Source organism: Bombina bombina, chromosome 3 (assembly GCF_027579735.1).
Source record: "Bombina bombina isolate aBomBom1 chromosome 3, aBomBom1.pri, whole genome shotgun sequence".
Classification (NCBI taxonomy): domain Eukaryota; kingdom Metazoa; phylum Chordata; class Amphibia; order Anura; family Bombinatoridae; genus Bombina; species Bombina bombina.
In genome coordinates, this window is record NC_069501.1 from 1,207,436,153 (window position 1) to 1,207,454,120 (window position 17,968).

The following is a 17,968-nucleotide window of genomic DNA, read 5'->3' on the forward strand; positions in this document are numbered from 1 at the left end:
ACAGCAATGACACCTGGCTTAAAACTAAGAAAGCTTGTTTTAGGTGCCTGGTTTGCACCACCTGTGGTGGTCTCTCTACAGGTAGCTTCTTCATCCATCCGTATTCCACCAGAAAGTTTAAGATCATTGTATACCTCCTGCATTGTGTGTGCGGGATGTTTTATGTAGGAAAAATGGCGGAGGACTTAAGGACCAGAATGGCCAACCACCGGTCCGCGATTCGTGTAGCATTGGATAAAGGCACATCAGATCAGCTGGTGGCACAGCATTTCGTGGAAGCAGGACACAAGGTAACCGACCTTAAATTCATCATTATCAACCACATCCCCCCACTAAGCAGGGGGGGTGACAGGGCTAAAATTCTCTTACAAAGAGAGTCAAGATGGATTTTCAATCTTGGGACAATGACCCCCCGGGGGCTCAATGTCCACCTTGACTGGCACTGCTGTTTATAGAGACAAGACTCTCTAATGAACCACCTCTCTAGTTTCAAGACTGTTCCTGCCTTTGGTTCTATCGGACATTATCTAATCAAGTAAGGTACACCATATAAGGGACTGCCTCTAACTATGTGTTTACATTCTCTTGGGTATTTTCTTAAGTTATGTTTTTTGAAGTGTACTATGTTTTTTGAAGTGTACTTTGTTTATGTTGTCCTATTTTTTGCTTTGCTAAGTTGTCTGATACCTTCCCTTGGGTATCTGCATTGGTTATGTGCTGTGGCATGGAGTGTGTGATAACGACTATCACTGCAGGTTCGACCAGGCTTGTGTGTTTTGCCTCTATGCCTCGCTACTTCTACCTGCATGAAATGACAGGGGGACTTAAGGAGACCGCTATTGGTAGTTCTATACCTGGGCTCCGCAAATTGTCCAGTAGTTCATTACCTGTACTTTATGATATGATATGGTTGAGGCTGTATATGGCTACGTGTATTTATGCTGTGGGATTACGGTCACCCTGGTGATTAACGCTATCTGCATGATAATATACTACTGCTTGTTTGGTTGTTAACATTTTTGTTTAAATCCATGTTTGTATTTGTATATTGCTCCTAACAATCTGTTTTGCTTGTGTTTTTAACTTTCACTATGTTCTTAACTTTCACTCGGTTTACACTACTGAGCGTCTGGTTGCTATGCCAACGGGGCTTGACCTTGTGTCATGTGACGTGGTTTTACTTCCGGGTGCCAGGGTGCTTACCACACTGATTGTTTGCTGTGCAGGGGTATTTAAGGGGGGTGAGTATACTGTTTCACACTTTGCTGTTTTTTGAAAAAGGGGTAACACCTGAAACATCAAAATAAATACTTTATCTTTTTGCAAGACCCTGTGAGTGACTTCCTCTTTGCTGCTTTATCTATACTCTTGAAGTGCACCCAGGACAAGGAGAGCTCAACGGAGCTATTTGAAGCTGGAGTGCTACTACACCTTCTACATATATATATATATATATATATATATATATATATATATATATATATATATATATATATATGGATTGGAGCCCTTTGCAGTTAAGTAGCTGAAAAGATGTAAAATCATATTTATGCAATATTCATATTTAACAAAGTGTTTAACTATGTATGTACTGTAAATATTTCATATTCCAATGTTCTTCTCATAGGAAAATATGTTCTATGTATTTATAATATATATATAAATACCTATTTTTATATATCTACAGTATGTATATGTATATATTACACAAAATAAAACATCATATATATATATAGAAATATGTATTTAAGAATTCTATTCTATAGAACATACACAGCTTTAAAGCTTAGCTAGGGTTAGTTAGTAAGTATACAGCAATGCTATGGCGTAAAGGATAGTCTGCCTAAAAGCAGATTAAAGTAAAAAAGTGAGTCATTGTGAACTTCATTTGCATATCTTACCCAGAATCCTTTGCTGCATTGGAAACAATGTATTCAGAGGTTTCTATTAGGTTTCTATTAGGATTCTATCAGCCATTCGGAATTAAGGTAGGAAAAACCCTATTGGCTGATCCAATCAGCCAATAGGATTGAGCTTGCATTCTATTGGCTGATTGGAACAGCCAATAGAATGCGAGCTCAATCCTATTGTCTGATTGGATCAGCCAATATGATTGAACTTCAATCCTATTGGCTGATTGGATCAGCCAATAGGATTTTTCCTACCTTAATTCCGATTGGCTGATAGAATCCTATGAGCCAATCGGAATTCAAGGGATGCCATCTTGGATGACGTCATTTAAAGAAACCTTCATTCTTCACTTGGACTTTGTTTGAAGAGGATGTTCTGCGTCGGCTGTATTGAAGATGGACCCGCTCCGCTCCGGATGAATGAAGATAGAAGATGTCACCTGGATGAAGACTTCTGCCGCTTGGAGGACCTCTTCTGCCCGGATCGGATGAAGACTTCTGCCCCTCTGGAGGTCCACTTGTGCCCGGCTGGGTGAAGACGTCTCAAGGTAGGGTGATCTTCAAGGGGGTAGTGTTAGGTTTTATTAAGGGGGGATTGGGTGGGTTTTAGAGTAGGGTTGGGTGTGTGGGTGGTGGGTTTTAATATTCAGGGGGGTATTGTATTTTTTTTTACAGGTAAAAGAGCTGATTACTTTGGGGCAATGCCCCGCAAAAGGCCCTTTTAAGGGCTATTTATAATTTAGTATAGGGTAGGGATTTTTATTATTTTGGGGGGCTTTTTATTTTATTAGGGGGATTAGAGTAGGTGTAATTAGTTTAAAAAAATTGTAATTATTTTATTATTTTCTGTAATTTAGTGTTTTTTTTTCGTACTTTAGTTTATTTTAATTGTAGTTAATTGTAGTTAGTTTATGTAATTAATTTAATGATAGTGTAGTATTAGGTTTAATTGTAATTTAGGTTAAGATTTATTTTACAGGTACTTTTGTATTTATTTTAGCTAGGTAGTTATTAAATAGTTAATAACTATTTAATAACTATTGTACCTAGTTAAAATAAATACAAAGTTGCCTGTAAAATAAATATAAACCCTAAGCTAGATACAATGTAATTATTAGTTATATTGTAGCTAGCTTATGTTTTATTTTATAGGTAAGTATTTAGTTTTAAATAGGAATCATTTATTTAATTGTAGTAATTGTATTTCATTTTATTTAAATTATATTTAAGTTAGGGGGGTTAGACTTAGGGTTAGACTTAGGTTTAGGGGTTAATAAATTTAATATAGCAGTGGCGACGTTGGGGGCAGCAGATTAGGGGTTAATAAATGTAGATAGGTGTCGGCGATGTTAGGGATGGCAGATTAGGGGGTAATAAAATGTAACTAGTGCTTGCGAGGCGGGAGTGCAGCAGTTTAGGTGTTAATATATTATTAAAGTAGCAGCGATGTCCGGCAGATTAGGGGTTAAAAACTTTATTTAAGTTTTTGCGATGTGGGGGGGGGGGGGCCTCGGTTTAGGGGTTAATAGGTAGTTTATGGGTGTTAGTGTACTTTTTAGCACTTTAGTTAAGAGTTTTATGTTACGGCGTTAGCCCATAAAACTCTTAACTACTGACTTTTAAATGCGGTAGGAGTCTTGACAGGAGAGGGTATACTGCTCACTTCTTCCAAGACGCGTAATACCAGCGTTAGGCAAATCCCATTAAAAAGATAGGATACACAATTGACGTAAGGGGATTTGCAGTAAGCTTGAGTCGCGGACGAAAAGTGAGCGGTGCACCTTTACCTGCCAGACTCGTAATACCAGCAGGCATTAAAAAGCAGCGTTGGGAACTCTAAGCGCTGCTTTTTAAGGCTAATGCCAAACTCGTAATCTAGGCGAATGTATTCAGAGGTTTTCTGTGGGAAATAAACTACACAATGAGCAATTAGTTATTTTCTCTATATTTTGTGCTTAGTTCAGGGTTTTAAACTCACTTTTCGCATCCCCATAATTTTAACTGTTGCGTATATATATATATATATATATATATATATATATATATATATATATATATAAAAACTACTGGGGAAGGGGGCACTCAGATTATGTATCTAGTGTTTATATCCGTGCTAACAGTCTCAAATAAATATTTAGCACTTAGAAAGATAGGGTTCTATATAGGGTAATATGAACCAAAGAAAGACAAAGTTGCACACGATAACACGTTAAATCAAACATTTATTAAAGAGGTGGTAAAGACACCGGGTGTGCCTTCACTAAATTCACAATGTTATATACCAGATAAAATGTAAACCAGATGATAGTACGTCACAATATCATAGATATCAACCATACCCCCTACATGCTAGCATGATTTAAAGATGGCCAGCAAACAGTCCATGTGGTAATCCTAAGAGCCCGGATTACCACACAGACTGTTTGCTGGCCAGCTTTAAAACATGCTAGCATATAAGGGGTATGGTTGATATCTATGATATTGTGACGTACTATCATCTGGTTGACATTTTATCTGGTATATAAAATTGTGAATTTAGTGAAGGCAGAGCCGTTGTCTTTACCACCTCTTTAATAAACGTTTGGTGTAACATGTTATCCTGTGCAACATTGTCTTTCTTTGGTTCATATTACCCTATATAGAACCCTATCTTTCTAAGTGCTAAATATATATATATATATATGTGTGTGTATATATGCCTGTAAATACATATATACACATATAAATACATATGCACACACACACACATATATATTTATATATAAACATACACAAACATATACATATTTTGACATGTATATGTATGTATCACAATGTTAACGCCATTTTTCCCCTAACAACTGAGATCTCATATCTTTAAGCCTTTATAACTTTTTTGTGCAATATTTTTTTTTAAAATAATATTTTTAGACAGTTTTATCACGGGTATAACTGTACTTTGTAGTGTATTTTGTTATGTATTTTGTACAACTTTTTTGGTTTGCAAAAACAGTTAACAAGAGCTCTGAGGACGCGGTAATCATTCTAGCGTAAATCGCATATGCGCTCAAGCAATTGCGTTTAGTTTCAACTTGTAAAACGAGCGCTAAATCTGACCCATGCAAACACCTGCAATATACCCCTTATCGCTCATGCGTATCTCTTAGTGCTCCACTAGTAATCATGTATTTTGTGAGCAGCCCAGTAGTGAGAGAGAATCACACCATGCAGTTAGCAAACACTACACAATGCAGATAGAAAGTTATGGCTCCCTTATTAACTGTTTCACTGCTGGGCCGCTCCCAAAATGTAGCCTTAGAGGGAACACTGTCCCCAACCATTTATCCTTCCTAGGAGCTAAGACCCAAAAAAGATTCAAAATAAACTAAAAAAAGTTTATACAGCAATTATTTTAATTGTATATTTTACACTTTTAATACATTTTATTTCTAACTGAGCTTGGGAAGCTTTTAAAATAATTTTGTTATCCTGTATGGTGATTTTGATCGCTGGGGGATTCCAAACTAATTCACACAATTATTCATTGGTGACTGGAGGTGAGCTCTTGAGGACTCAGACTGCTACAATAGAACTTTGAGATAAATGCTACGGCTTTGTGAGTATCCTTCATAATGAAGACCTGTGTTTAAGGGGTCTGAACACAAACATATTATCTTCTTTTTTTCTTTATCTAAAAAAAATTGCTTGTTTTACAATAAAAAATAGTTCTTTCTCATCCTGAATTTTAAAGCTCTTCAGCACTATAGCAAATGTCCCTTCATCTAAAGTCTACACATATATACCAAGACTTTGTAGAGAATACTGATTGTTTCATCTTTATTGAAAGATGCTAATTTATTTTAAAAACAAAAAAGCAGGTACAAGTTTTGTTTTGTCACAATTCCTTGAAGATTTGTAAATGTGTTATTTACACCAACTGAGCAAACAACACGTTCTTCTCATTTTATAAATTTTGACTATTGATGCTGAATAATTTGCAACCTACATGAAATCAGTTCAGTTATGTTCCAGTAGATGGCACTAAAGGATTCTGAATATTATAACATTGAAAAACAGTTTGGATGGGCAAAAATACTGTGTAAGAAATGGTTACTTATAACAATATATATTATAAATTATTTAAATGCATTTTAAATGTAACTGCAGAGAATACAGTAAAACAATGTAACAGATATAGGTATAAGTGCTATGACATCAGAAATCATCAGTAACCAAACAGCTTATGTTAAAAAAAAAGAAGATAAACAGGATATCAAATCCCTCTTGATTTTGCCGTAATATTTAGGGCCCCATTTAACAACGGCGGTATGGAAAAGGTTATCTTCTGCAAACCTGCATTGTGGGCAGCAGGCAGCAGTACACTTCCTGCATTTAACATTGCACCTGCTCTTGCGAGACAGACCACTGCTTCCTAACTATCGGCTGCACAGAAGACAAACGCAGCTTGATAAATGGAGCCCTTAGTTTTTCCAGTTCTCCTTAGAAAGGCTGTAATCCAGTTTCTGAAATTTAGGTTTCTCAAAATGCTGCAAAATACTTTTTAGCCCCCACTTCTAGGGAGTAGGAATAGGATTTAATAACATGGATATCTTTCTAAATATTATAGGTCCAGATTATGAGTGGGGTGCTAACAGTTGCGCGAGTGATAAAGGGTTTATTGCGGCTGTTTGTGCGGTCAGGTTTTTCTCTCGTATTACAAGTTGAAAGTAAACACTATCGCTTAAGAGCAGTTGAAGTTAACGTGTGTCTGGTTAGCGCATTCTCAGAACTCTGGTTAACTCGCAAAATAATAAAGTGTCACAAAAACACATCAAAAATACATTACAAAGTACAGATTCATAAATATACATATAAAGTAACATACATATGCATGTCTACAGATGGAAATGTATGTGTGTATATATATATATATATATATATATATATATACAGTATGTGTGTGTGTGTGTGTCTACATATGTATTTATATGTGTATATATGTATTAACAGACATATATACACATTTAATCATATAAAGACATATATATATATATATATATATATATATATATATATATATATATATATATATATATATATATAAGTGCATTGGAGCCCTTTGCAGTTAAGTAGAGGAGAAATCATGTTTATGCAATATTAATATTTAATATTATATATGTATATATCTATACCTTTATATATACTGTGTGTATATATATATATATATATATATATATATATATATATATATAAGTGCATTGGAGCCCTTTGGAGTTAAGTAGAGGAGAAATCATGTTTATGCAATATTAATATTTAATATTATATATGTATATATCTATACCTTTATATATACTGTGTGTATATATATATATATATATATATATAAAATCATATATATACTGTATATATATATATATATATATACCTGCATATGTGTATATATATGTATATGTGTGTATATATATATGTATATATATATATATATAGGTATAAATATATATTTATTATAACATATTCTGCTCTGTGAAAAACATTGGAATGTGAAGTATTTCTATGTCGGGTTAGCGCACTTAATAATATGCTATCAGGTTAGCGCGCAAGTAGGATGCTAGGTTTTCTTTCCACTTTTTTGCTCCATTGACTTTTTGGAGGAATAGGTAAACGCACGCGTAATATTGTAAATTAGGCATTTTACGTGCGTCAGGTTAGTGAGCAAGAAAAAACTGTTTACTTTCAACTTGTAATAGAAGCGCAACACGGCATGCGCAAAAAGCTCAATGCTCAAGAGGGAATGTTAAATAACACTTTACTTGTAATCTGGCCCATAGGGAGGCATGACAAAGGAATAAGAAACAGAATAAACAAATATATACTATGTTCTCATCTTATTTTTTTATTTTTGGCATGAGACATTCTAGACCATCACTTTAAGGGTACTAAAAGATGATCACAAAACTAAATTGAACCCCAGGAATTTCAGAGAAAAACTTGCATAAAATACCAGAACATTTTTAGCATTTAAACAGAAATTGAGCTTTGCTTTTTATTGTATTTACCTATCAAAATAGGTAAAAAAATTACCAAAGTATTTTTATTGCTCTCCGTTGAGGTTTATGGGGTTAATAAGTTAGTACAGACCCAATATCCAATATCCGATCGAGAGTAAAGTTTTCACTTTCAACTTGCAATACATGCGCTACCTGACACGCACAAAAAGCTTGCTTCTAGCGAAGTTTACACTCAAGCGGGAGCGCTAAATACCACTCCACTTGTAATTTAGCCCAATGTGTTTTAAACTCAGGGGTTTAAGCAGACAATTACTTGCAAGCAATACTGTAATACAGGTACAAATCCCTAAATTCCAAAATCCAGAATCATTCAGAAATCCAGAATTTTTCATTAAATTTTGTTTTTAAATAAAATTGTCAAAAATGACTATATTTCCCTGTCAGTAAGTTATAATCCTCTCTCTGTGTCTTTGTTTTTTTTTTGTCTTTTAAATATTTAAAAAAAAATAAAAAAACTACTCCCTTCTGATTACAGTACTGTACTATTTTTTGATGGTAGTTTGTATAAGAAAGTAATAAAAATTATATAAAACTATATAGGGGCATATTTAAGAAGGTGGGAGCGGACATGATCCGATATTGCAGATCATGTCCGCTGCACATCTATAAATCCCGACAGCATATGCTCTCGCTGGTGCAATGCCGCCCCCTGCAGATTTGCGGCCAATCGGCCACTAGCAGAGGGTGTCAATCTGGCGATGCCAGAGCTTGATAATTCGGCCCCATAGTGTCACATCAAAGCTAATACAGTCGGGTTAGTGCACATGAAGAATTGCTAACTTCAATGCAGGCTATTGAAATATTAAATATAAAATATTAAAAATATTAATAAAAACTATTAAAACTTATTATGCATACTGTAAAATATTTGTAAAAATGTATAGAATATATCTATATATTATATACGGTATGTATAATAATTTTTAATATTTTTAGTAATATTTTTCATAAAATTTTAATAACGCGCATTGTAGTTAGCGATTCTTCATATGCGCTAACCCGACCGTGTTAGCCCTAAATTGCAAACCAAGATGCGCGTTACGCATATTTTACATTTCTATGTTCTTCAGAGAGATGTTTGGGTGGGGATCATGGAGGTGTCAGGTAGGAGGGTAATACCTTCTAATTGTCTAACAAAACAATGGCAAAGTCATGTATGTCTTCTATTTCTGAACAAAGGGGATCCAAGAGAAGCATTTACAACCATTTGTGTCATTATTGCACAAGTGGTATGTAAATAATTTCAGTGAGAAACCCAGTTTGTGAAAAAGTTTTTTTTATAAACTTTTTTATCTATATCCTGAGTTTGCCTCATAAAAATTTGTTTTTTCTTCAGAATACCTTCAGATACACAGACTTATCTGGTCCTGATAACCAATTGGGATAAAATAATAAAAAAATAAAAAAACACCGCCCCCCTCCCCTCTCCTCATCACCTCATGCCAATTGCTATATTGTATGCAGATGCTATCATTAGTTACAAATCACTGTCACCTAGATTACAAGTCTTGCATTAGCCTTAAAAAGCAGCGTTGAGGGGTCCCAACGCTGTTTTTTAACACCCGCTGGTATTACGAGTCAGGCAGGTACAGGTGTACAGCTCACTTTTTTCCGCGATTTTCGCATACCGCAAATCCCCTTACATCTATTGTGTATCCTATCTTTTTAATCGGATTTGCCTAACGCCAGTATTATGATTGCATGAAAAAGTGAGCGGTACACCCTCTCCTGTCAAGACTGATGCCGCATTTAAAAGTCAGTAGTTAAGAGTTTTATGGGCTAACGCCGTAACATAAAACTCTTTACTAAAGTGCTAAAAAGTACACTAACACCCATAAACTACCTATTAACCCCTAAACTGAGCCCCCCCCCACATTGGAAACACTGTAATAAATATATTAACCCCTAAACCGCCGCACTCCCGCATCACAAACACTAGTTAAATTTTATTAACCCCTAATCTGCCATCCCTAACATTGCCAACACCTACCTACATTTATTAACCCCTAATCTGCCGCCCCCAACGTCGCCGCTACTATATTAAATTTATTAACCCCTAAATCTAAGTCTAACCCTAAGTCTACCCCCCCTAACTTAAATATAATTTAAATAATCTAAATAAATTTACTATAATTAACTAAATAATTCCTATTTAAAACTAAATACCTGTAAAATAAACCCTAAGCTAGCTACAATATAACTAATAGTTACATTGTAGCCATTTTAGGATTTATATTTATTTTACAGGCAACTTTGTATTTATTTTAACTAAGTAGAATAGTTATTAAATAGTTATTAACTATTTAATAGCTACCTAGTTAAAATAAGTACACATTTACCTGTAAAATGAATCCTAACCTAAATTACAATTAAACCTACACTATCATTAAATTAATTACATAAACTAACTACAATTAAAATAAACTAAAGTACAACCCCCCCCCCCCACCAAATTACAGAAAATAAAAAAATAATTACAATTTTTTTAAGCTAATTACACCTACTTTAATCCCCCTAATAAAATAAAAAGCCCCCCAAAATAATAAAATTCCCTACCCTATACTAAATTACAAATAGCCCTTAAAAGGGCCTTTTGCAGGGCATGGCCCCAAAGTAATCAGCTCTTTTACCTGTAAAAAAATAAAATAGCCCCCCAACATTAAAACCCACCACCCACACACCCAACCCTACTCTAAAACCCACCCAATCCCCCCTTAATAAAACCTAACACTACCCCCTTAATGATCACCCTACCTTGAGCCGTCTTCACCCAGCCGGGCAGAAGTTGACATCCAGACCAGCAGAAGTCTTCATCCGATCCGACCAGAAGAGGTCCTCCAAGTGGCAGAAGTCTTCTTCCATCCGGAGCGGAGCGGGTCCATCTTGAAGACATCCGATGCGGAGAATCTTCTTCCATCCGACGGTAACTGAAGAATGAAGGTTCCTTTAAGTGACGTCATCCAAGATGGCGTCCCTTCAATTCCGATTGGCTGATAGAATCCTATCAGCCAATCGGAATTAAGGTAGGAAAAATCCTATTGGCTGATGCAATCAATAGAATTTAAGGGACGCCATCTTGGATGACGTCACTTAAAGGAACCTTCATTCTTCAGTCGCCATCGGATGGAAGAGGATGTTCTGCATCGTATGTCTTCAAGATGGACCCGCTCTGCTCCGGATGGAAGAAGATAAAAGATGCCGCCTGGATGAAGACTTCTGCCGCTTGGAGGACCTCTTCTGGCCGGATCGGATGAAGACTTTTGCTGGTCTGGATGTCCACTTCTGTCCGTCTGGATGAAGACAGCTCAAGGTAGGGTGATCTTCAAGGGGGTAGTGTTAGGTTTTATTAAGGGGAGATTGGGTGGGTTTTAGAGTAGGGTTGGGTGGTGTGAGTGGTGGGTTTTAATGTTGGGGGGTATTTTAGTTTTTTTACAGGTAAAAGAGCTGATTACTTTGGGGCAATGCCCTGCAAAAGGCCCTTTTAAGGGCTATTTGTAATTTAGTATAAGGTAGGGAATTTTATTATTTTGGGGGGCTTTTTTATTTTATTAGGGGGCTTAGAGTAGGTGTAATTAGCTTAAAAGAATTGTAATTATTTTTTTATTTTCTGTAATTTAATGGGCGTTTTTTGTACTTTAGTTTATTTATTTTAATTGTAGTTAATTTTAGTTAGTTTATGTAATTAATTTAATGATAGTGTATTGTTAGGTTTAATTGTAATTTAGGTTAGGATTTATTTTACAGGTAAATTTGTACTTATTTTAACTAGGTAGCTATTAAATATTTAATAACTATTTAATAACTATTCTACCTAGTAAGTTGCCTGTAAAATAAATATAAATCCTAAAATGGCTACAATGTAACTATTAGTTATATTGTAGCTATCTTAGGGTTTATTTTATAGGTAAGTATTTAGTTTTAAATAGGAATTATTTAGTTAATTATAGTAAATTTATTTAGATTTATTTAAATTATATTTAAGGGGGGGTGTTAGGGTTAGGGTTAGACTTAGGTTTAGGGGTTAATAAATTTATTATTGTGGCGGTGACATTGGCGGTGGCAGATTAGGGGTTAATAAATTTATTATAGTTGTGGCGACATTGGGGGGGAAGATAAGGGGTTAATAAATAAAATGTAGGGTTCGGCGATGTTGGGAGCAGCCGATTAGGGGTTCATAGGAATAATGTAGGTGGCGGCAGTGTCCGGAGCGGCAGATTAGGGGTTAATAATATAATGCAGGTGTCAGCGATGTGGGGGGCGGCAGATTAGGGGTTAATAAGTATAAGATTAGGGGTGTTTAGACTCGGGGTTCATGTTAGGGTGTTAGGTGTAGACATAACAGTTATTTCCCCATAGGAAACAATAGGGCTGCGTTAAGAGCTGAACGCTGCTTATTTGCAGGTATTAGGGTTTTTTTTCAGCCAGCTCAGCCACATTGTTTTGCACGAGCACGTTTTTCCAGCTCACCGCTACCGTAAGCAATGCTGGTATTGAGGTGAGATGTGGAGCTAAATTTTGCTCAACGCTCACTTTTCTGAGGCTAACGCCGGCTTGCAGATAACTCGTAATACCAGCGTTGTCTTAAGTGAGCGGTGAAAAAAAAGGCTCGTTAGCACCGCACACCATTACCGGCAAAAACTCGTAATCTAGCCGTGAGTTTCCCTCTAAGAAGCATATTTTGAACAAAGTCTGAAGCACAGAATGGGTTAATATACTGTAGTTGAGTTGAATCTGGAAAATTATTAATATAACAACCCATTTTGAAAAATAATTTTGGATTTCTTTTTCTGAGGAAATAATTGTTCTAAGATCCATTTAGCCTGGACATTCTTAAAAAACGCAGAAAAATTAGGGTTCTTACTATTTTTCCAAGAGGAAAAGAATTCCGTGCACATAGTAATACAAAATTAATAAAATCTGCATTTTCCCTCTTGCTAGAGGATTCCTTAAGAAAATCAGCCTCCTCCCTCTGGAGGGCAATTTTATGTTTCAATATCTTTAAAAGCCAAAATAAAACTTTTCCCCAAAAAAGCCTTACATTGGGCAACCCCATACACAGTGCATTAAATCAGCCATCAAGACTTTACATCTAGAGCAAGCATAGACTGGGTCTTCCGCCCACTTACCTATGTCATTAGAAGTTATATAATATTCATTAATTTAATGTGTGACTCTCACCAAGATAATTTAGGAGCTGCCTTCCACGCCCTAGAAATACTTTTGCTAAGCAAGTCATCTTTAGCGGAGGTGATATCGTTAACCTATCTCTGCAAAATCTCCCTTACATTTCTTTCACCTTTTTGTAGCATAAGATTATACCAGCCTGAAATTGAGACTTTACCTTGCTTGAACAGATTGATCCCAGCATAGAGCCCTTCCCAATGTTTTTTAAAAAAATCCAGATTCATTTTATTTTAAAAAATGCCTTACTTGAAAGTATCCAAACATATCACGGTTAGATATATTATACTTAATTTTGAGGTCTTCGAATAAATAAATCCCATACAGTGGGTATTGAAAAGAATCACCCCCCTTGAATATAATCACATTTTGTTGCTTTGCAGTCTGAAATAAAGACAGACACAGTTTTTGTTTATCCAGTTGTATTTACTCAGTCAACTTATAACATCTAAGTTAAATAAATAACATCAACATGGCAGACAAAATTAAAGAAAATTTAAAAACAGAATCACTGAGATCTGGGCAGAGGCGTAACTAGAAACCACATGGCCCATGTGCAAGAATCTAAGAAGCCCCCCCCTAACCCCCCCCCACACACCAAAAAAGAAATGTGAATTTGATACATATCATTTTTCTTTTACATTTAACACAGAAAAAATAATGTGAATCAGATTACATGTCTGCAAAAGGAAGTACACTGTGCTCACAGTCTGTGAGATTGTCTGACCCCCTATTACTGTATATAGTGACACTGTTTAACCCACCAGTACTGTATATAGTGAGTTAGTGACACAGTCTGTAAATCTGCCGGTGAGATGGCTGGCCTGACCCTACCCACCCCAGTACTTATATAAAGTGACCACAGTAGTCAGTGACATGGTCCAGCCCCCTCCATACTGTATATAGTGGTACTGTATAGTGACACTGCTTACCCCCTGCCCCCCATGCTGTAGTAACAAGGTCTGTAATTTGCTGGTTCCACAAACATACACACACATACATAAATACACACACAGTCACATACATACACACATACACACACACATACATGCATAAATACACACACACACATAAACACCAATGGGTAAAACAGAAACACTATCCCCTGTAGTCAGAATCACTAGTAAAGGATCACGTCACACTCACATAATATCAGTGCAGGCAGTGGCAGGTCAACGTTTTTTATTGGGAATTTTTTTTTTTTTTAAGCTGGGCCCCCACCCTCAGGGGCCCAGTCGCAGTTGCGACCCTCTGCACCCCCTGTAGTTTCGTCCCTGGTTCTGAGTTAGAAAAAGGATCACCCCCTTGTGTCAGTATTTTGTTGAACCACCTTTTGCTTTAATTACAGCCTTTTGTCTGTTGGGATATGTCTCTACTAACTTTGCACATTTATTTGTGGACTGCAGTCTTCAAGTCATGCCTCAGATATTTAATGGGGTTTAAGTCTTGGCTTTGGCTAGGCCATCCAAGGAAATTCATTTTTCTCCTTCAACCACTTTGTGGTCATTTTTGCTGTGTGCTTTGGGTCATTGTCATGTTGGAAGGTAAACCTTCTTCCCATTGACAACTTCCTGGCAGAGGGCAGCAGATTTTCCACAAGAATTTGACAGTATTTTGCAACATCTATTATTCCTTCTATCCTGACAAGTTGACAAGTGCTCCAGTACCTGCAGCAGAGAAACACCCTCATAACAGGATAGTACCACCTACAAGCTTTACTGTAGGTATGTTCTTATTTGGATGGTGAGCTGTATTAGATTTCCTCCAGACATATCATTTGGTGTTGAGGCCAAAAAATTTAATTTTAGTCTCATCTGACCATAACACCTTTCTCCTAAATGTGTTATAACAAAGCTCAGTCGTGACTGCATGTGGCCTGTCTTGAGGAGTGGCTTTTATCTTGCAACTCTCCCATACAAGCCACATTTGTGGAGAATTTGTGATATTGTTGTCACATACACACAATGACCACTCTTTGTCATAAATTCCTGCAACTGCTTCAGAGTTGTTGTGGGCCTCTTGGTAGCCTCTCTGACTGGTTTACTCCTGGCTCTTTCATCCAGTTTGGAGTGACGTCCTGATCCAGAAAGGGTCTGCGTTGTACCAAATACCTTCCACTTCTTAATAATAGACTTCACTGTGCTTCTTGGTATTGATACAGCCTTTGATATTTTCTTGTAGCCATCTCCTGACTTGTGCCTGTCCACAACTTTATCCCGGAGATCTTTTGACAGCGCCTTGCCACCCATAGTTGATTGTTTGCTTCAGTCACCAGGGACTGAAATGCTCCAGGAAAGATCTTTTCATGCTACTACCAGGGACTGAGATGCTCCAGGAAAGATCTTTTCATGCTGTGCTAATCAATATGCCCACAGCTGATCACAGCTGAAGGTCAAATGACTTTGTGTGTACCATTGAGAAGGTGATTAGCTACACCTGATTGAGTTTACAAGTAATTTTAGGAGGGGTGATCCTTTTTCCAATTCAGTGATATTGTTTTGGAATTGTCTTTATTTTTGCCTAACATGTTGGTGTTATATCTTTCATTTGGATGTTATAAGTTGCACTGAGTAATTACAACTGGATAAACAAAAACGGTGTCTGTCTTTATTTCAGGCTGCAAAGCAACAACATTTGATTATTTTCATGGGGGGTGATTCTTTTCAATACCCACTGTAACTCCCTCTATCCACACTTTGTGAAAGATATTCCAGGCCTTTAAGTTTCCAAAGCCTAAATAGCTTTGAATTACAGCATGTTAAAAATAGAGGGTTTTCTAATATAGTGAGAAATTTGGATGTTTTTGAAAAAGTTTTTTTTACATGATTGCATTTGGCGATGAAATGGTGGCATTAAATATATCATAATGGGCCTACATCAATATCTTGGGTTGTCTACTTAAAAAAAAATAGTGTTGAAAGGTAAATAGAAAAAACAAGGCTCTATTTTCTGTTTAAATGGAGTGATAGCAAAAATGCTATGAATTCTCTGTTTTTTCTCTGAAATTTTCTTTGAAATGCCTGGTAGTGAAGGGGTTAATTAAACAATTAATGGGAGATTTCAATGGGCACTTAAAAGGAAATAACATACAAATATGAAACTCGCATACACTATGCTTACTTTTTTTATTTAGTTACATTTTATTTAAATAAAACTCTTCCTTACAGCAATAAATGCAGTACGTATATATATATATATACGTCGGCCGCAATTTTTACTCCCATAAGCTAACATGGAACCATGTCGCAAATCGGTATCACATATACAGCGCAAGGACTTTTACGGCGAAAATTGAGATATATTATAATATTATATATAAACAACATTACAGTTCCAAAATACTAAAACAGACCCAAATGGGAGTTGCCGCAGAAGATGGCCAACTCCATTTGGAAAGAAATCTCACCATAAAGTATTATGATCGGGGGGAGAAAACAGGGGAATTTTATCCCTAACCTAAATAATAATTAGGAGGTCAAGCAAAGAAATGCTAGCTTAGGTGTTAGAACAACATACAGTAGATATACATCTACTAATAATTGTCATAGGGGGCAAACATAAAAATTAAATATTTTAGAGTCAGCGCTACCCTAGGAATAGTATAGAGTAGGGATGTTGTATTATAAAGGGGGAACGAAGCAAGAAAGGAGAGATTGGGAGGAAAGCAGGGAGGGGTAGAGGGAAGAAGTAAAAAGAGAAAAAAAAAAAAGGGGGAAAAAATGAGGCGATCTGCGATAAGGGATATGAAGGAAGTGCAGATTTTCATAGAGAATTCAAAGGGGGCTCCTAGACTGATACCATGTTTCCCAAATTGCCCAATATTCGTCCATATGATCTTTTACTCCATTTTCACCTCGCCACACATAGGCATGCGCAGCAAGCCTTGCGCTGAGTATGTAAGCACAGTAACTCCCGTAACTGCCTGAAAATATTAACTAACACCTAACGCATGCGTAATATCTATCTACCTCCTGAAAATAACTAACACCTAACGCATGCGCAATATCTACCTGTCAACCGCAATAACTAATAAACTATCGGCTAGAATACGAGTTTTGAGGTAAGGTAAAAAAGCAGCGTTAACAAGTCCTAACGCTGCTTTTTCACTACCATTGCTATTACGAGTCTTGTAGGTTTAGGGGCCCCGCACACTTTTTTGGCCTTACCGCAAACCGACTTACGTAAACTTTGTAAACCCTTTTTTCTATGGGACTTCCATAGCGCTGGTATTACGAGTCTGTCCTGGGAGGCCAAAAAGTGAGCGGTACACCCTCTACCTCCAAGATCCGTAACGCATTTTAAAGTCAGTAGTTATGAGTTTATGCTACGGCGTTGTAGTGTAAAACTCATAACTAAAGTGCTAAAAAGTATACTAACACCCATAAACTACCTATTAACCCCTAAACCGAGGCCCTCCCGCATTCCAAACACTAAAATAAAATTATTAACCCCTAATCTGCAGCTCCGGACATCGCCGCCACTATAATAAACATATTAACCCCTAAACCGCTGCACTCCCGCCTCGCAAACACTAGTTAAATATTATTAACCCCTAATTTGCTGTCCCTAACATCGCTGCCACCTACCTACATTTATTAACCCCTAAACCGTCACACTCCCGCCTCGCAAACACTAGTTAAATAATATTAACCCCTAATCTGCCGCCCCAACAGGGGTGTTTAGACTCGGGGTTCATGTTAGGGTGTTAGGTGTAAACATAAAATGTGTTTCCCCATAGGAATCAATGGGGCTGCGTTACTGAGTTTTACGCTGCTTTTTGTCTATGGGGAAATCGTGGACGAGCACGTACGACCAGCTCACCGCTGACTT

General features: G+C 36.6%; 1 protein-coding gene across 1 annotated transcript in view; it reads left to right on the forward strand.

Annotated features, from left to right (window-relative positions):
* Window positions 1–17,968, forward strand: part of DLG2 (discs large MAGUK scaffold protein 2) — a 2,066,337-nt gene that overhangs the window by 1,043,554 nt on the left and 1,004,815 nt on the right.